Raw genomic sequence first — 21,290 nt, 5'->3', positions numbered from 1 at the left:
GCTTAATAATTGTTTGGATATTCACTTCTTCTTCTGGAAAACGACGCCTAAGTTCACCGCTCAAACCTCGTGTGGTCTCATCAGTAAGAAGTAGAATATTTCGTTTTATTTTTCTTGGCTTGAGTTGCTGTTCTAAAAAAGTTGATGATTTTATATTTTCTATTTTCTTTTTTGGATTTCGTACTTCTCTCAAGGTCTGGATTTTCCGTGGTTCTTTTTGTGCAGCTCTTGTGGGGCCATAAAAATTCTCTTGACGAAGTTCTTCACCCAGGTTTCTTCCAAATTCCTCTGACAATTTATTTAATTCTTCCATTTTCTTAATTTCATTTTCCAAAATTACAATTTTGTTGGTTAGATTAGAAATTGTCTCCTCGAATTCATGTTTAAGATTAAGTTGACTTTCCTTTCTGCTTAATTGAAGCATTTCATTTTCAGATTCTAACACTTGTATTGTGGTTATCATTTTCTTGCTCATCTCGTTCAGTTCTTCAATAGAACTATTCAATTTTGTTATGGTCAAATCCCTTTCAACGATTTTCTGCAAAGATTCTTGATTTGTCATTTTGACATTTTTAACTTCATTTTTTAACCTATCAATAAGTTTATTTTGATTGTCAAGTTTATCAATATATTTATATTCAGCATCCAGAATTGTTTCTTCAAAACTCTCAGAACTCTTCTTTAAGCGCATAATATAAGAGTCTTTCTCAGTCAACAAATTTTGAAACTTTTTAATTTCCTCCCCAAAAGTCGTTTGCCTAAACTCTTCATCATCTTTAACCTGCTGGCATTTAGTAGAGCAGTATATTGTGTTACTGTCAATTTTTATGAAGTGCTTTAAATTTCTTTCCAGGCAGCTTGGATGAAATATATTCAGACAAACCACACATATAATATTATTAAATTCTTTTGTGGTGCAACATTTAAATTTATATTTGGTAGACATTTTTGACTCGTCAATATAATTTGTAAAAACTTTACAATTACCATAGAATTAAATAATACACTATACAAACATAAAAACATAAGGGATAGACAAAGGAGTACTCGCTTCACGTCCAGGGGTCATTCAGGACGACTTAAAAGACACACAAGAGGACCACGGAAGGATAGAGCAGGGTATAACAAAGGAAATGATACTTTTAGTGTGTACTGCGATCAACTACCTTCTAACAATATCGGTTCATTATTTATAAAAATTTTCAAATCATAAAAGCCTGCCTGTTGCACTAGTAGTCACTTCCAAACATCTCTATAAAAACATCAAATAAATCAAATAAAACAAAATAAAATTAGGCAGCAATAATCCCAAATTTCAAATACGCCACTAATGATTATTAAATTGCTGAAATATCTTATCTTAATGAGCTTTAAATGAATATTTTAAATTGAAGGGACAAAAAAAGGAAAAGAGAACATAAAATGAAAAGCGTTAAACGCAATCTATCACCATAGGAAGAAAAATTTTGTCGCTGTAAAAATACAGTTGGATAGACGAAAAAAAGCTGAACAATTCAATACTTTTTTCTACCCAAAAACATCGGAAATTATCCGTGAAAATCTTCGTAAAACACAGAGCACAATTTAACAGATATTCTCACTAGCAGCCATGACACAATAAGCTATGAAAAATGAAAACCTCGTAAATAATCATAAACACAACCTCATTTTAGATGAAAAACACGTATATCAAAATATACGAGGTTATCATAGTTACTTGGGCAAATGCTCTATGTACTGCAAGGATATTTACGTGTTTTTCATAGTAAATATTTTTATTTTCAATTTAATAGCAACATTTAACACTTTCAGCTCTGGGCCAAGTTCAGATATTTGTCTCAATGTGCTCAAATTAAAATACGTAACAGTAGTTTTTGTTTTTAGATTATATTATGCAGAAAATCAGTTTTTTGCCTCTCCTGTAAAATTGTAATTTAATGAGATACGAGGTTTTCACACTAAGCCATCGATAAAGTATATTTTGTATAGGTTGGTGTTCTAAGAACCTAAAATGTATATCGATGCATTCTGCTTCAGCTAGTATTTCATGAAGGCACTATATTGGGTACTCAACTTTCATTTTTATGATTTTCTATTATTTAACAACATGATTATTTTCCACCATGAAATCCTGGTCTAATACAATTTTTTGATAGCATTGCCAACAAAATATGCTATTAGGTATAATATGAAATTGAAAGAATTTTTATTTAAATTATTCCGAGACTTAACAAACACTAACTTTTTTAACCCTCCCTTAGTCGCTATAAAAAGCAGAGCATTGAGAATCGCTACTGTGTCAGAGACCGACAATTAAAAAAAACAGTTATTGCTATAAAATTCATACAAATATTTTTAATGTCTTTAGGAATGACTGAAAAATATTTTTGAAAATCTTTTATTAAAAAACAACAGACAAAATGAAAAATACTATTATAACAATATATCGCACCTCCGCTCAAAGAGTGTCATAGGTCAAAAATCAAAGTTTTGAGGAAACGACATTTAAAGTTTGTCCTACAACATTTTCGGGTTTGATTCAAAAACTATTAAAATTAGAATAATAACTATTTTAGTCAGTTACAATGGTTTTTGAAGCTCTATAAAATAGCGTATTAAGTATATTAAAACAAAAAAATTTTTGAGTTGTGACACTATACAGATAAAATAACGAAAAATTTACGAAATATTAGGCTAAAATTACGATTTTTACAATGTTCCCTCACATAAAATTTAAAATAAAACTAATTTTCATTTTCAGCACCATCCAAAACATAAAGTAAGACCAAAATTAGCCATTTACCGCCCATGGTCAGTGTCTCGAAAAATAAGCTTTATTTTGGGGATGTATAACGTCTATATTAAAAGTTGCACCATATTTTTTCTATAAAACATTTGAATCTAAAACTTGCCAGAAAACTTCTTTGTGCTCTATGTTTTAACGTAAACATAATTAATAAGATGAATTCCGTCACTCAACTTTTGCAATTAAACTTTGCAGTTCGTGAATCTGCACCTTCTCCTTTAAAAAATTCATAACTTTTACTAGAATAAGACTAAAAGCTTTAAACAGATGCCATTGTCTTTAGAAAAGTGAGCAACATATACTGTACAAACATTAGAAAAACATTAAAATGGACGAGAGTTGTAGTGAGTTAAACGCAAAAAAATGTGATTTCATTTTTTTTTATTTTTAGGGTAAAATTGCGATTTTGACAATATTCCCTCACCTAAAATTTAAAATAAATTTCATTTTCGTTTTCATCACCACCAAAAACATAATGTAATATCAAAATTAGCCATTCACCACCCAGTGAACTGGCCATACATGGCCAGTATCTCGAAAAATAAGCGTTATTTTGGGGATTTCTAATGTCAATATTAAAAGTTGCACTATTTTTTTCTATAAAACATTTTGATCCAGAACTTTCCAGAAAACTTCTTTTACTCTATACATATTTTAACATAAACGTGATCAAAAATCTAAACTTCAAATTTCGTTACTCAACTTTTGCGATTAAACTTTGCAATGCACAAATCTGCACCTTTTACTTTAAAAAATTCATAACTTTTAACAGAATAAGACTGAAAGCTTGAAACAGGTACCGTTGTCTTCAGAAATGTTATATACACTGTATATACACACTTCTATGAATTTAACTGAGCTGTCAACTAAGCCAAAAATATCAATCTGTCAAAGTCAAGTAGTTCAATTGAACCAGTGACACCCGTTGGAAATGTCAATTGTCAGCTGATTGGAAATCAAAAGGATAAATGGGAGACACACACAAAGAGAGGTTTTAACAAACAACGATCAGAACCGCTTCAGGGAACCAATGAAATTGCTGGAAGTATCCTGCGTGTGGCCCCAAAACATATGGCGATCTTCCTGTCTGTTTTCGATCCAAAAACGGAAACTCTGGAAATTATCAACTACCTAAAAGAAAGAGAACTGGATGAAAACGTTGTCTGCGAGAAAATTAAAACCAGGACAGATAAATACAAAAGTTCATTTAAAATAACTTCACCAGAACTAAAAATACCTTAGTTGATGAAGGAAGAATTATGGCCTAATGGTATAATATTCAACCATTTTCAGAACGTTCAGAGGCACCCCGGTGTCAGAAGACACAGCAAAAGATATCAATAATACACTTAAATACGCAGTCAATCACAACAAGCATTGATGCGATCAATCTTATTGTAGCAGACCACGATGAATGTTTTGCTCTGTGTCTAACTGAGCACTGGAAACAGAAGATCAACTGAGGGACTACAATGTGGAAAATTTCAAACTGATATCTTCATATTGTAGAGGCAGTTCACAGGAACATGGTGGTAGTGCGGTATATATCAAAGAACCGTTTATTGCAAAAGCCCGGGAAGACATTTCAAGCTTATCAGAAAGATCAGTGTTTGAGTGTTCCGCTGCAGAGGTGCGAATTGATGGGAAAAAGATTGTAGTGCTGTCCATATACCGAACCGACAACCCACAAATTTTAATAGACAAACTGGACCAAATACTCTGTGACCTAGTTGACAAGGACTCCATCATTGTTCTGGCTGGAGTTTTTAATTTGGATACTTATGCTGCTTGATGGTGTAGGTTGGCCAGGTACATTAAAAACGTTTTTGAGCTCCTTTGATATTAAACCCTCCATCAAAGACTATACACGCATACAAGGTAACAAAAAATCCTGTATAGACAATATTTTTACAAATCTAGACATATTTGATTCTGTTGTATTCAATCCTCATACATCTGATCATCCTGTCAAAAGGTAAAATTTGAATTAAATAAAATTGTCTCAAATATAACAAAAAAATGAATATTTAACAAGAAGAATAAAGATTCTTTTAAACTTATGTTGAGTAATGTTGACTGGGTATCTGTTATCGAATCTGTTATCATTAGAAGTAGATGATCAGTGGGATACTTTCATGAATATAGTTCAAAAAAATTTTGTAAACTCTTTTCCACTTAAAGAGATAAATACAACAAATAAAAAAAAATCTCAACAGTGCTTGCAAAATGATGATATAAAAAACTGTAAATCTAGGCTTGATGTTTTGTTTACACTATCTAGTAATAATGATGAATATAAAGATATTTACAGGGCAGAAAAACGTAAGTATAATGCTTTACTCACTCAATATCGAAAAAATTGTTATAAAGAACGAATTGAAAATAGTGAAAATAAAACTAAAATGGCTTGGTAGTTTGTAAAAGAGATTAAGGGCAATTCAAAAAATCAAGGTAATTTTTGTTTAGAGGGTGATCCTCAGGTGCTTTCTAATGAAATAAATCAATTTATGGCAAATGCTGCAGCTGAAGCTGTAAAGAAAATAAAGTCTGTAAAAAATTTTCAAATTAATATCGAACAAAATAATCATTGCATGTTTTTAACTCCTGTTTCAGAAAAAGAAATAAGCCATATTTGTTGTTTGTTTGGATTTATATGACTGCGGACACTAAATCCATTTGCCAAATAAGCCATATAATATAGACCAATAAGCCTTCTTCCATCATTCTCAAAAATATTCGAAAAAGCAATATATTCCAGACTACAAAACTTTTTTACTACAAACAAGTTATTTAGTAGTTCGCAGCATGGTTTTCTTGCAGGGAGGTCAGTTGAGACAGCTACCTATGATTTTATATCAAAAGTTTTAGAGAAACTAGAGTCAAAAATGAAAACACTAGGTGCTTTTTTAGACCTATCTAAGGCTTTTGATAGCCTAGATCATGCTCTCCTATTGCAAAAATTATATTGTTATGGAATACAGGGACCAGCGTTGAAATGGATAAAATCATTCCTTACAGATAGATCACAAAAAGTATGCTTGGAGAAACAGGGATGTAAGGTTTACTCTGAACCGATAAACTTAAAATTAGGTATACCACAGGGGAGCGTCTTAGGACCTTTTCTCTTTTTGGTCTATATAAATGACCTGCCAAATGCGGTGATTAGTGGTTCCTCAAACCTTGTAAACTTTGCTGATGACTCAAACATGCTATTTTGGGAAGAAACATTAGAAACACTCCTCACAGTGGCAGAACAAACTCTGGACAAGGCTGAACAGTGGTTCAGTGGAAATAGGCTGGTGCTTAATACTGATAAGACAGTATTTGTTTACTTTAGAACCAGCCAGTCACGAGAAGAGTTCCCAGATACTTTTATCCCAAAACACAGAACCTTCTAGATCAGTTATTAGTAATATTTTTTAATATGTGATTATTAGTAATGTGACGTTATTTGCTCAATTATGTTAAAAGTTTATGCAAATAAAAATTTACTTTACTCTACTCTACTCTACTCTACAAAATCATCTCTGTAGTTGATGACGAAATGAAAATTGTATTATGGAACAAGGAAAATGCAATTTCCGAAAGGCATTTCGAAGTGTTGAAAAATGATAAATTTGTAATTCGGAAATAATTGACATAATTGAATTCAATATTATGGTGTCTCCGAGGCACTGATGTCTCCGATGGTCTCCGGGGCATCTGTTGCCTCAGAGACCATCGTCGTCATCATATTCGTGTTCAACGAACCCAAAAACCTCTGAGTAGTAATATTGAACTAATTTATGCCAATTATTTCCGAATTACAAATTTATCATTTTTCAACACTTCGAAATGCATTTCGGAAAATGCATTTTCCTTGTTTAATAATGCAATTTTCATAAGTTTTCAAAATTTTGGCCACTGGTGTAGGTCATAGGTAAGTGAAACTAGGCTGACCAATTGTTTTTTCACTTGTCGGGGGTATAGCTTTATTCCTGTTTCTGGTGGAGTGTTTATGTAAGGGAAACTGTAGTGTATGTTTATTTTTATATTGGTATACAGTAACAGCTTTAAAACAAAGGTGCCTAATATCAAAAATATTAGTTTCCTTGTATAGTAACTCAGTGGAGTAAAGCATGGGTTTGCGATAGATAAATTGATTTTAAAATTTTTCTTTGGACGACATTTAGTTGTTCCAAACGATTGATCTACGCCCCGCACCACCAAAGAATCCCGTAACATAATCTGGGTTCTACTAAGGCAAAATACATAGTTTTTAAAATGGGCTGTTCTAAAATATTTCTTAAGTATTTAAATTTGTAGAGTAAACTTCGAAGGTTTTTTGTCACATTCGCAATATGTAGGTTCCATTTTAAATAAGTATCAATTGTAATTCGCAAATACTTTACAGAATGAGCAGACTGAATATGTTGATCCATACGTCAGACCTGTTTTGTAAGATCCAAAAGGCAAAAAGAAATTTTTTGTGAAGTTAACAGTTAATTGTTTGTATGTAAACCAATCAAAGCCATTTTTTAAATCATCTTCAGCCAATAATTTTAGGTTCTTCCAATTATCTGCAGTATACAGTATAGCTGTGTCATCTGCATAACTGATAATTTTACGTTTTAGATTCATAGACAGTAAATTATTAACATAAATTATAAACAACAATGGGCCAAGAATCGTTCCTTGTGGAACACCGTACTTTGCCACTTTTTCCTCACTAATATTTTTATTTATTTTTACCCTTTGTACCTTGTTGTCTAGGTAATTTTCAAAAAATCTTAAAACGTTGCCTTTGAAACCTACATCAGCTAAAGTTTCTAAGAATTACTTATGGTTTACTGTGTCGTACGCTTTAGCCACCATATAGATCTGCACTTAGCGTTCGTTGACTACGAAAAAGCATTTGACAGCGTGGAAATGTGGGCAATAGAAAAAGCTATATAAACAACTGTAGAATAGATTCCAGATACAGAATGCTAATACATAATATATATAAGAAAGCAACAATGACAGTACAATTGGAAGAAACCACAAAACCCATACCAATTAACAGAGGAGTGCGACAGGGAGATGTTATTTCTCCTAAACTATTTACATTAGCACTGGAAGATGTTTTCAAAACAATGGAATGGACAAACATGGGAATAAACATAAATGGAAAGAAACTAAACCACCTAAGATATGCAGACGATGTAGTAGTCATAGCATCAAGTTTTGAAGAACTACAAACCATGCTAACCGAACTAGCAAATGAATCCGAACAAATAGGTCTAAAAATGAATTTTGCCAAAACAAAAACAATGACAAACACACAAGACAATAGAAACGCAATACTAAATGACACCACAATAGAAGCGGTTAATGATTATATATATTTGGGACAGATGATAAAAATAAATAAGGAAAACGAAACAGCGGAGGTAAAAAGAAGGGTCAGATTGGCCTGGGCAGGATTTGGAAAATTAAAATGGGTCCTAAAGAATAAAAAAATACAACAATACTTAAAAACAAGAGTGTTTGACCAGTGCATACTCCCAATTCTCACATACGCATGCCAAACATGGACCTTGGCCAAGGCAAACATGGATAAAATAATGAAGACACAAAGAGCCATGGAGAGAGCAATGTTAGGAGTAAAATTGACAGACAAAAAGCAAAACAACTGGGTCAGAAATAGAACAAAGGTCAAAGACGCAGGCCAACATATAGCCAGGCTAAAATGGAGCTTCGCAGGTCATAACGCTAGACAAACGGACAATAGGTGGAATAGCACGATACAACAATGGAGACCATGGACAGACCCCAGATGAGATGGGGAGACGACATTAAAAAGGTAGGAGGAACGAACTGGAAACAGAAAGCACTAAACAGAAGCGAATGGAGGAAACTGGGGGAAGCCTATGTTCAAAATTGGACGAATTAAAGGGCAAAAGAAGAAGAAGCAGCTTTAGCCAAGTCTAAAAATACACATACTATGGGCTTTTCTCTATCGACTAAATCATAAATGCGACCCAATAGTGAAGCAATCTGCCTTCAACAAAGCCATATTGATTATTAGAGATGATTTTTAGGTTAGTCTGAAAATTTTAAAATTCGAGTTTTAATAGCTCTTTCCATAATTTTTGCAAGGCTAGAGATTAGTGAAATTGGGCGGTAATTTTGACTTAAATCCTTATTTCCTGATTTATATACAGGTTTGATAATTGCGTCTTTAAATTCTGTTGGACATTTTCCAGTTTCAATAATTTTATTTAATAAATATGTTAAAGGAGCTACAGGTTCTCCTGCCACTTCTTTTAATATATCTGCCTTTAATAAGTCAAGTCCAGGTTCTTTATTCAACTTAAGAGATTGAATAATCGTTATATAACTTCACCTTCACTTATTGGATCAAAGAAAACACTTTGAGCAACTGATATTCTACTCGGATAATTAGATGCCGGTTTTTTTTATATTGTTAGCCATTTTTTCGCCAATAGTTAAAAAATAATTATTAAAGGTATTAGTCATATCCAAATCAGAGTTTATAATCCGATCACCATCTACTAACTGTTTAACGCCAACAGAATTAACTTGTTTGGGTCAGTTCACGAATAACCTTCCACATATTTTTACTATCGGGTGTATTAGTAATTTCGTTTTTAAAATATTCAGCCTTAGTATTTTTTTATTAACTTTGTCAGATAATTTTTGTAATTTTTGTATTCTTGTTTAAGAATTTCATCATGTGGTTTTTCAATTATTTTTTTTTCATTATTAAATTGTTGTTTTGTAATATGTTAATTTTTACACCACTATAGACTGGGACTTGCGACTTTTGACTTTTTGAAGTTATACTTCTTTACCGGCGATAGAGAGTGAATTTTTATATGTTAAAACCTATCAGCCCGGCGCATGCGCATTATAACTTTGTTCTGATTGGATGTTCAAATGACATGTCAAAAATTATCCGATATGGCAGCTGTAGGACAGCTGTGGTTTGGAGGTAAAGGTAAACAAATGTATAATATATTAGTTTTATTGTTGTAAGGACAGAAACAAAAAAGTTTATAATATTGTAGTGAATTTTAAATAGTTTTTAAAAGCAACAGGTACGTAATAATTGTTAATGTATCATGGGTATAAACCTACCTATTTGATCTGCCAAAATACATAGTATGTAATACTTTTATTTATATAATTTGATTACCATCAAAATTTCTATCAATATTCACCTAATATAATGTTTTCTTACTCTATGTTTTGTTGTATTTTTTTCAATTCTAAATCATTTCAATTCAAAATTAAAATAATTTGATCAATTTTCAAAATATCAAAATATCACAAGTTTAATCCGTTTAGTTAGTCGATCTTCGTAAATAATGACACATAGTGCCCGTGGCTAAGCGTTGAAGGCGAATGAATTCCAATACCAACCGCGCTTATCAGCGCTGGTTCGAGTCCCAATAGAAACTTTCTTTTTTGTTTTTTTTTAATACATTTTATGATTGTAAGTATATTTATTATATAATTGTATATTCAGAAAATACGTATTTAGTTAAAAAAATTTTCGACAATTAATGTTCAGACATCATTTGTGGCTTGTTTAATGTGTTTGTGTGTGTTTTATTCTTTTATTATTTTAATTTTTGGCACTGTTCTAATAAAAATGTTTGAGAAGTAGTAAGTATAAATTAGTTTAATATTTAAACAAAATATAAATAAAAAGTATATTAATTTCGTTTAAATCATATAATAGAAGTATAACTTCTTACGTGCGTACAAAGTACACACACATTCTTTTTTTAAAACTAAATTGATGTTGCTCTGAAAATACGAAGTTTATTAATTTTAAAATATTTACAAACTTAAAATTATACTACCTGAAAATACAAAGAAACAACAATTTAAGCTAATTATTCTACGTTAATAAATTCTTGATTATTTATGACATTAAGTAATTTTAAGAAAGTTTATTTATGACATTTTGTCACTGTCACTTCACTTAATCTTGCTACTTGGTGTCTCAGCTACTTGCTTCAAATACTTGTTACTTGTTAGACAAGGCGGAAACGGCGGGTTCGTTGGGAAAAATATTCCCATGAGATATTTTTGCATAATCACATTCGTGAGACATCCCAGAATAAGGTTCAAGAAGTCGCCCACGTGAAAAGTGGGCCAATTTTTTTTTTAACAATTTGTTTTTATTCAATTTGCAAAAATCAATATTTTTTGCCTGGACTAATTTTTTTTTAGGTTTTTTGGACCATTCTCGACAAAAAAGGTATCTTATAATTTTTCTCTAAAGTTGATTTTTTTCGAGTTATAAGCAATTTAAAATTTGAAAAACGCGAAAATGGCCATTTTTAAGACTTAATAACTCGCTTAAAAATTATTATTATTAAAGTCAGAAAGTGACTAAATCAAATTTTGAAGTCTCCGCTACATGATCCTGAACAAATCTGTGTCATTAATTTACTACTAAGCTGTTATTTTTAATTAATAACAATGAGCGATATATCGTATTGGCGCAATTGTAAATGTGAGTGCGAGTAAGAGTCACAATTGGACTGCTGGAATGGCTTCTCTCTCGCACTCAGCATTTACAGACGCCGCACACGTGCATGGCGCTTATTATTATTACTTAAAATAACAGCTTAGTAATAAAATAATGACAAAAATTTCTTCAGGATCTTTAAACTTTGATTTAGACATATATTGACTTTCATAATAATAACTTTTAACCGAGTTATTAAGCCTTGAAAGTCGCCATTTTTCGTTTTTTTTTCAATTTTAAATTGCTTGTAAGTCGAAAACGATCAACTTTAGAGAAAAATTATAAGAGATCAAAATATTGATTCTTGCAATTTGATTAAAAAAAAATTGTTAAAAAAAAATTGGCCCACTTTTCACGTGGGTGACTTCTTGAACCTTATTCTGGGATGTTTCACGAATGTGATTATGCAAAAAAATCTCATGGGAATATTTTTCCCTTCGAACCCGCCGTTTTCGCCTTGTCTATGTATGTCTGGATTTCTCTTTACATCTATAATTTAATTTAAATGTAACATATTAAATTTCAATATGTAATATGTTACTTTTTACACCACTATAGACTGGGCATTGGGACTTTTGACTTTTTTAAAACTAATTGATGTTGCTCTGAAAATACAAAGAAACAACCATTTAAGCTAATTATTCTACGTTAATAAATTCTTAATTATTTATGGCATTAATTTTAAGAAAGTTCATTTATGAGATTTTGTCACTGTCACTTTACTTTATCTTGCTACTTGGTGTCTCAGCTACTTGCTTCAAATTTAAATTAAAGAAAATCTCGACAGCTAGCAGATATTGTATGTCGGGATTTCTCTTTACATCTCCCCCCCTTCAGGTGAGAACTAGACAGGTATTTGTGTGTTCATTTTTGGATTCTTCAAACAACGGTGTTAGTTTTGTAATGTGGAATAGGTTTGACTCTTCTTTACTGTTTCCAGTGTCCAATTCGTAGATAGAATTCGACCATTTCTTCGTAATTGTGTACGGTCCAGTTCGCAATTCGTTTAGCTTTGCTCTGTTTAATTTATTACCATTTCCCACGTATACTTGTCTCCATCATTTAGTTGTAGGTCTTTTCGATGTGCATCAAATCTTCTTTTGTTGTATTCATGTGATTTTAATTTACATATATTTCAATGCTAATTTTCTATCTTAACTTAATGTGTCTTGGTGACTGTTGGTTTTATTTCGTCAGGTAGTATGTTTGTGTTTTCATCTTCTAGTATAGATATTTTGGAGAAAACCTTGTTATCGTATGCTCTGTTTTATTGTAGGCTGCTACACATTTTTGTGCAACTGTTACCCATGCAACTTTGTTTTTTGTTTCATTAATTTTACATCTTATTTCACGAGCGTTTGGTTTACTCTTTCATTCAGCCCATTAGAAAATGCTGCATCAACAGCAGTGAATACTAGTTTTGTATTATTATTCTTAAGAAATTGTTTGTATTCTTTCGAGTTTAGTCCATGGTATTGATCTTCCAACACTATGTCGACTTGGTAATTGTCTATTACCATTTTTGTCAATTGTATAAAGTCCATCGCACTTTGATTCTGAAGTATTAAAATATAAATGTACCTTGTAAAATGGTCAGTTAATATATGGAGGTACTTCTTTGTTGACTGACATCCACCAAATCCTCCAACTGTGTCTATAGAAACTATTTCAAATGGTCGTTTTGCTGGACCTAAATGTGACATCCATCCATATTTTTGTTTTCTTCTTTCTTGATTTGTTTTTCAAACAAGTTTCACAGTTATTGCATTTTTTTCTTATGTTTTTTAACAAGTTTGTTGCTGTATAAAATTGAGTTATCTTGTTTACCATCTGTGTTTGTCCTAAAAGGGCAGTAGGTAGCATGTGTCCTTTTTATTAGATACTAATTTTTTCTGATATTAAAATTTTGTCTCTTTTCTATTGTGTAAATCTCTTTGATCTTGTTTTATCTCTGCAATATCTATTAAGTTAATTTTTCTTATATTGAATGGGTTGCATATGTGAGTCCATATTAAATGTAGTAATGAAACAAAGACTTACTCACAATCATTTAATTATACTTTGACGACCGGTTTCGATCTCTACATTATTCAAATCATCTTCAGGTCGGCGTTACAAGTAGTTAAATGCTACAATTAAAGAAAACCAGAGTTAGAACATTGTCTGGTTGCACAAATATTAATAGAAAGCTAACTTCGAAAACATTTTTTGAAATAGAGGTTTGCAACTGTTGACATTTCAGAAAAGCGATACATACAAATGCACACTTATGAGCAACAGATACTCACAAGCATGCATAAGTAAATGGATGCATGCAGTTTATGAATATTTGTTGAAAAAGTTAAAAAATAATAATAAAAAATAAAATTTTTTTTTAAAAATTGAATAATTAATTAAAACAATCAAATAAATATGCTTCCAAAATTCAAAAAATAATAATAATAGATAGTAATATTGCTCTGATCTACTTACATGCCGTTACAAGGGATGCGCTGCCACTTAGTTGTTAACATGTTAATACGTCCAACTTATGCTAATAAGTTAGCAAGTTGCATAAGCAACTTGCATTAGCAATAATATTAGCATAAGTTGGACGTATTACCATGTTAACAGCTAAGTGGCAGCGCATCGCTTGTAACGGCATGTAAGTAGATCAGAGCAATATTACTATCTATTATTATTATTTTTTGAATTTTGGAAGCATATTTATTTGAATAATGTTTTAATTAGTTATTCAATTTAAAAAAAAAAATTATTTTTTATTATTATTTTTTAACTTTTTCAACAAATATTCATAAACTGCATGCATCCATTTACTTATGCATGCTTGTGAGTATCTGTTGCTCATAAGTGTGCATTTGTATGTATCGCTTTTCTGAAATGTCAACAGTTGCAAACCTCTATTTCAAAAAATGTTTTCGAAGTTAGCTTTCTATTAACATTTGTGCAACCAGACAATGTTCTAACTCTGGTTTTCTTTAATTGTAGCATTTAACTACTTGTAACGCCGACCTGAAGATGATCTGAATAATGTAGAGATCGAAACCGGTCGTCAAAGTATAATTAAATGATTGTGAGTAAGTCTTTGTTTCATTACTACATTTAATTTTTCTTATTGATTCACTCATTTGTAAATCACTATAATAGTGGTTTACAAACTTCGAAAATCGTCCAAATTTTCCTCTGGTTCTAATACTGGATTTCTACTCAGACAGTCCGCTTCTTGGTTTGTTGCCCCTGGATTATATTTAACCCTAAAGTTGTACTGTGATAAGTAATAAGCCAAATCACCTAATTCTTCATCAGTTCTAGCTTTAAAATTCATATTTTCTAAGGGTTTATGGTCAGAATATACCTTAAATTCTTTGCCCATTAGCCAATGTTGCCAATATTTTACAGCTTCTTTTATGGCTAAGCATTCTAGATATATTGCTTTTTTCTTCTTTTGTGCTTCTGTTAATTTTTTTGAAAAATGCGCTACTGGTCTACTATTACCATTTTCATCGTCCTGTTTTAGCACAGCTCCCACACCAATCGTGCATGCACCTGTGTAGATTTTAATTGGGACATTTGGGTCAAATATCTTTAGAATTGGTTGTGAACATAACCAAGTTTTTATCTTATCGAAGGCTTCTTGACATTCTTTTGCCCAGATAAACTTAACATCTTTCCTTAATAGTTTATATAGCGGTTCAAGTATAACTGCTCTGTGTGGTATAAATTTTTGGATGAAAATTTATTTTTTCCCAAAAATTGACTTATATTTTTCCTTTTTTCCGGAACTGGAAAATATTTTACAGAGGTCAGGTAATGTTTTAATGGTCTCACTGAATTATTTTCGATTATATGACCCAAGTATTTTGTACTATTTTTCGCAAATAAGCATTTTGAGAATTTTAGTTTAAACCCTTCTTTCATAATTGTTTCCAATAATGTAGATATATGTGAAATGTGATCTGTGAATGTCTTTGAGAATATTATAATATCATCGATAAAGTTTATTGCAAAATCTGACATTTTATGTTTTCTTATTATGTTACTCAGTATTCTTTGGAAAATGGCTGGTGATGTCTTCAATCCAAATGGTAGACAGGTCCATTGGAAGTGTCCCTCTTGTGTTACAAATGCTGTTTTATGTTTTTCTTCAATTTTCATTGGAATTGACCATAATGCTGAGTTAATATCTAATGTAAAGTAATTACAGTTTACTGTTTTTATTATTAAATCTTCTATCAATGGAAAAGGCTATGATTGAGGTGTGACTATTTTGTTAAGTTCTCTAAAGTCTATACACAGTCTTGATTTTTTCCCTCTTCTTTTTTATATGCGAATGTGACGGGAGCAGCAAAAGGACTATATGATTCTTCAATTAAACTCTTTTCCAATAATTTTGCTACTTGATTTTCAATCTCTTTTCTGTCCTCCATTGTGCCATTGTGCATCTGTAGGTGCGTTTATAACAGTATTTTTCTACCATTAGATCAATGTGGGCTTCATAATTTTTAACTGAACCGGAAGTGCAATATATCACTGGAATTCTGAATACAAAGAATCATGCCGATTGCCTAATGAAACTTCAATATATACTGCCGAATTATCAGCTTTATTACTTGCGCTAAAATATATAGCCTCTGTTGGTATGGACAGTTATATCATTTTCACCGATTGTAGAAGTATTGTGGACAAACTCACTTCTACAAAATCGACAAAAAGTCTAAACCACATTGAGATAGAAATTAAGAGTCTATATTATGATATTACTTCCTCGGGCAGTTCAATTATTATTTGTTGGGTTAGAGGACATTCTGGAATATTTGGAAATGAAGAAGTCGACAAATTAGCTAAATCTGCAGCTTTAACCAAACGAAACATAAACAACATACTTCTACCAGTAACCGATATAGATAATATCAGTAAAAACAATTGCAAACAAAATTGGCAACGTGTATATAACCAAAGTACAACGGGAATAAATTTTAGAAATTGCCAACCACTAATTCCCAATGAGAGATGGTTTAAACAAGAATCAAATAGGCTATTTATAAAAACAATAAACAGAATGAGGTCAAATCACGCACTAACCCCAGCATACAAACACAGCATAGGTATCAGTGATAACCCATATTGCGCCTGTGGTGGAATGGGAGATCTACAGCACCTCATATTGGAGTGTGGACAGTACAGACAAAATATTAAAGTGATGTATGAAAAGTTAATTGATCTAAATTGTCCTTTACCTGTCAATTTAAACGAAATTCTTTTTCCAAAAAATAAGCAGACGTTAAAATGTCTTTACAAATATGTAACGTCCTGTAAATTTAAATTTTAAATGGGCTTAGATAATAAAATTAAAAATTGTAAAATTATCACACAAAATTGAAAAATGTATCCATTAATATATTATAACACCCTGTAAATTTAGATAATAAGTAGGCTTAGATATTAACTTAAAATTGTTATTGTAATACAATAAAAAAAAACAAATAGTCTGGCTAATTGGCTATGTCAAAGCCATTAATAAAAAAAAATAATTTTTAACTGTATCAATATCATATTTATTCTTGGCAAATACCGTTGTATTGTATATTTATCTATTATTTCTTCAATTTTGGCTTGTTTATCTGAATCCAGATGATGTTTTATTATTTCAAATTGATCAATATTTAAATTTTTATTGAAATTAATTTTATATTCTTTTTTGTTTACGTCACCTAGTACATCAGGAATTTTGAAATATTTAACTTTTTCTGGTGATGCTATATTTCTATCATTGTTATGTATAATCTCTAGTCTCTAAACCAGCTAAAAAATCATACTTAAATTCTTCATTTTCTATAACAAAAACATTCATTTCTTTTTCAATGTCTAAAATTTTTAATTTTAATGTAACCATACCTTTTTTTTTGAACTACCATTAATTGTGTTTAGATTAACTGAATGTTTATTATCCCGGTCCTTCTGTTTTATTTTCAATATTTTTGAATTTTTTATCAACGACACATTATTGGACTCTGGATCATACAGTGCATTAACATTCAGTATGTTGTTTATTTTTACGTTAAACACAATTAATGGTATTATTGTAAGTTTTTTGGATTCTCGTTGCTCAATTCCACTTCTAACATTGCATTGTTATTTATTGTCCTCACTTGACTAGCTTTATCCAGCAATTCTCCTCAGAATGGAACCGCTTTCCTTTATTTGCATTTTCGTATATTTTTTCCTCTGTTTAAATTTATTTTATGCATATGTTTTCTTTTTTATTAGACTTCTAGTTGCAAGGTGTTCAAGTTTACCTATCTCATTGTACAAATCTTGGGTACCTTGTAATGTTCCTCTATCAATTTTATCTGCAACATTATTTGGTAGGCCAATAGCTATTAATGTGCTTGTGTCAATGGATTTACTCACCTGCGGTAGTAGCTTTTCCTTTTTTGTTGCATATTCTAATAAGGAACCAGTTTGGTATTTAAATGTGTGAGCATATCGGATTTGAGACCACCCTTTACTTCCAAAAGTTTTACAAAAATTCATTTTCCAGTCTTCCCAATCTGATTCTGCTGTAAATTTTAATATCATACAGCTGTGCCAGTCCATACTTGCTTTTTCAAGAAAAATATTTTAAAATTTCAATCTTTTTCAAATTCAGAGAACCATTGGTTTGCGTTTATATTCTTTCCATCAAATTTTTCAATCATAAAATCTTTTGCTATCTTGCTTAAATTCTGAATTTCAGATTTTTGTTCTTTATTTTCCATCAGTTTTTCCAATAGTTTTTGTATTGTGTCAACTTGAACATCTGATTTGGGTTCACTATCACTCTCTGTCAGTTCTTCTAAATATTGATTCTCAAAATATAACTCTTCATCTTCATCTAGGTATGTTTTTGATAATTCTTCTGTTAAGGTTATCCACACTTTTCTAGATTGATTTCTTTTCTTTATAGAGTTTTTATTTTTGTACATACCTGCGTTTTGCACACTTCTTTATGCAAATTTGCTAGCTGAAATTCATCTGGCAATAAAAAGGTTTTTCCATCTGGTGTTCCAATTGAAGTTATGCACATTATATTTGTTTTTCCATCTTGTGCTCCTACCATTTTAAAGTCAAACCTTAATTTTTCCATTTTTGAGTGTAAGCAAAATTGTTGTTTTGTAATATATTACTTTTTACACCACTATAGACTGGGAATTGGGACTTTTGACTTTTTTAAAACTAAATTGATGTTGCTCTGAAAATACAAAGTTTATTAATTTTACAATATTTACAAACTTAAAATTATACTACCTGAAAATACAACGAAACAACAATTTAAGCTAATTATTCTACGTTAATAAATTCTTAATTATTTATGGCATTAATTTTAAGAAAGTTCATTTATGATATTTTGTCACTGTCACTTTACTTTATCTTGCTACTTGGTGTCTCAGCTACTTGCTTCAAATTTAAATTAGTAGTAGCAATCTGATTCTCGAAGCGTGAACATGTACCGTCATTCAAAGCGCTAGAGAACTTCCTTATCGTAAAACTACCTAATTAACTAGTAATTATCTTATCAGCATCAAAAAATTGTTAAAGTGGAACAAACAAAAAGAAATATGTTCCCTTCGGGGAACCTATTAGGATTTGATGATAATGGCCAACCAATTCATCAACAAATGAATACTATACAGGATGTCCCAACAATAAATAACCAGAACCAGTCAAACCAAACAGCAGTAAAACCGCAAGTACCATTTTTGTATTTTAATCAAACACTATCTAACCAGATAACAAATCAAATGTCATGCCCAAACCAAATACCTATTCCAACCCAAATAGCTATACCAAACCAAGTACAATCTCCTAGTCAATCAACTGCACAAAATATTCAAAACACTCAACACCCTATTCAGTCACAATACAAAACATTATTCACAAACCCTCAATGCTCACTCTCATCATCACAAAACACCAATAACTACACGGATAGCGATAGCGACATAGAACTTAACGAAACGGAAAACGAAAATAAACATCCTTGGCAAGAAGTTGCCAATAAGAGAAAAAGGATGAAAAGACAAACAACTTCAGAAATTGCCAACCAAATCCAAACACAAAACAGATTTGATTCCCTCTCAAAAGAAAATCTAGATGAACAAACACACAATTTATCAAATACACAAAACACAAATATCACCAAAAAAGATCCCTCACCGCCACCAATCTCTATTTATGGAGTTACTGACTATAGTGTTATGATAGCAAACCTTTCAACTGCAACTGCGGCAGAAACCTATTACACCAAAACCATTTCAAATAATACAGTAAAAATTAACCCATTCAAGATTTAAAAATTAATCCTACAAACTCAGACACCTACAGGACACTTATACAGCATCTCAGAAAAGAAAACATTGTACATCACACTTACCAACCGAAACAAGAGAGGGCCTATAGAGTTGTTATAAGAGGATTACACCATTCAATACCCCCAGGAGATATCTCGCATGAATTAAATAATAAGCTAAAATAAAAATGTGTACCATTTTTATTCGGTTGCAATGCGAAGGCAAACCAATCTTACTTTTTAATTAAAATACGGAGTGCAGTCCATTTCCTTTAGCCGCGATTTTCTGCTCTTATTGGAGCTTCATCAGAAGGAACGTAGGCACTGTTCTCCATACTCCAACCAAATTGCATCGAGAGGTTTTCCCAAACATCGCAACCAAAGTGATGATAATAGGTGGCAAGCGCCATCTGGCAATTGAAAGACGAAGCAAGTTTTCAATCCTAATAGTAAATTAATAATATTGAAAAATATTAAAAATCACTAAAAGATTTTTAAATTGAAAACTTATTGGTACATTTTCATGGTAACACCTCCAAGACTTCTATAATTTGCAAGTCATATGGATGCTGCAGTGAAGACGAAAGGGAAGGAATTCTACACTTTGCAATTCACATCCCCCGTCTGCAGCCGGCAAAGTTCCAACTGAAAAATGCACCTGGTTACTCTACGGAGTAATAGGAAAATAAAATAAAAATGTGTACCATTTTTATTCGGTTGCAATGCGAAGGCAAACCAATCTTACTTTTTAATTAGAATACGGAGTGCAGTCCAGTTCCTTTAACCGCGATTTTCTGCTCTTATTGGAGCTTCATCAGAAGGAACGTAGGCACTGTTCTCCATACTCCAACCAAATTGCATCGAGAGGTTTTCCCAAACATCGCAATCAAAGTGATGATAATAGGTGGCAAGCGCCATCTGGCAATTGAAAGACGAAGCAAGTTTTCAATCCTAATAGTAAATTAATAATATTGAAAAATATTAAAAATCACTAAAAGATTTTTAAATTGAAAACTTATTGGTACATTTTCATGGTAACACCTCCAAGACTTCTATAATTTGCAAGTCATATGGATGCTGCAGTGAAGACGAAAGGGAAGAAATTCTACACTTTGCAATTCACATCCCCCGTCTGCAGCCGGCAAAGTTCCAACTGAAAAATGCACCTGGTTACTCTAAGGAGTAATACGAAAATAAAATAAAAATGTGTACCATTTTTATTCGGTTGCAATGCGAAGGCAAACCAATCTTACTTTTTAATTAGAATACGGAGTGCAGTCCAGTTCCTTTAACCGCGATTTTCTGCTCTTATTGGAGCTTCATCAGAAGGAACGTAGGCACTGTTCTCCATACTCCAACCAAATTGCATCGAGAGGTTTTCCCAAACATCGCAACCAAAGTGATGATAATAGGTGGCAAGCGCCATCTGGCAATTGAAAGACGAAGCAAGTTTTCAATCCTAATAGTAAATTAATAATATTGAAAAATATTAAAAATCACTAAAAGATTTTTAAATTGAAAACTTATTGGTACATTTTCATGGTAACACCTCCAAGACTTCTATAATTTGCAAGTCATATGGATGCTGCAGTGAAGACGAAAGGGAAGGAATTCTACACTTTGCAATT

The 21,290-nt window shown here is 31.5% G+C and overlaps 1 protein-coding gene across 1 annotated transcript in view; it reads left to right on the top strand.

Annotated features, from left to right (window-relative positions):
• The window catches only part of LOC126888843 (zinc finger protein 501-like), a 63,515-nt gene that overhangs the window by 10,223 nt on the left and 32,002 nt on the right, over positions 1–21,290 (top strand). The window lies entirely within an intron of this gene.

Source organism: Diabrotica virgifera, chromosome 7 (assembly GCF_917563875.1).
Source record: "Diabrotica virgifera virgifera chromosome 7, PGI_DIABVI_V3a".
NCBI lineage: Eukaryota > Metazoa > Arthropoda > Insecta > Coleoptera > Chrysomelidae > Diabrotica > Diabrotica virgifera.
The sequence above is the reverse complement of the archived record's forward strand: the minus strand, read 5'-3'. Positions and strand labels throughout refer to the sequence as shown.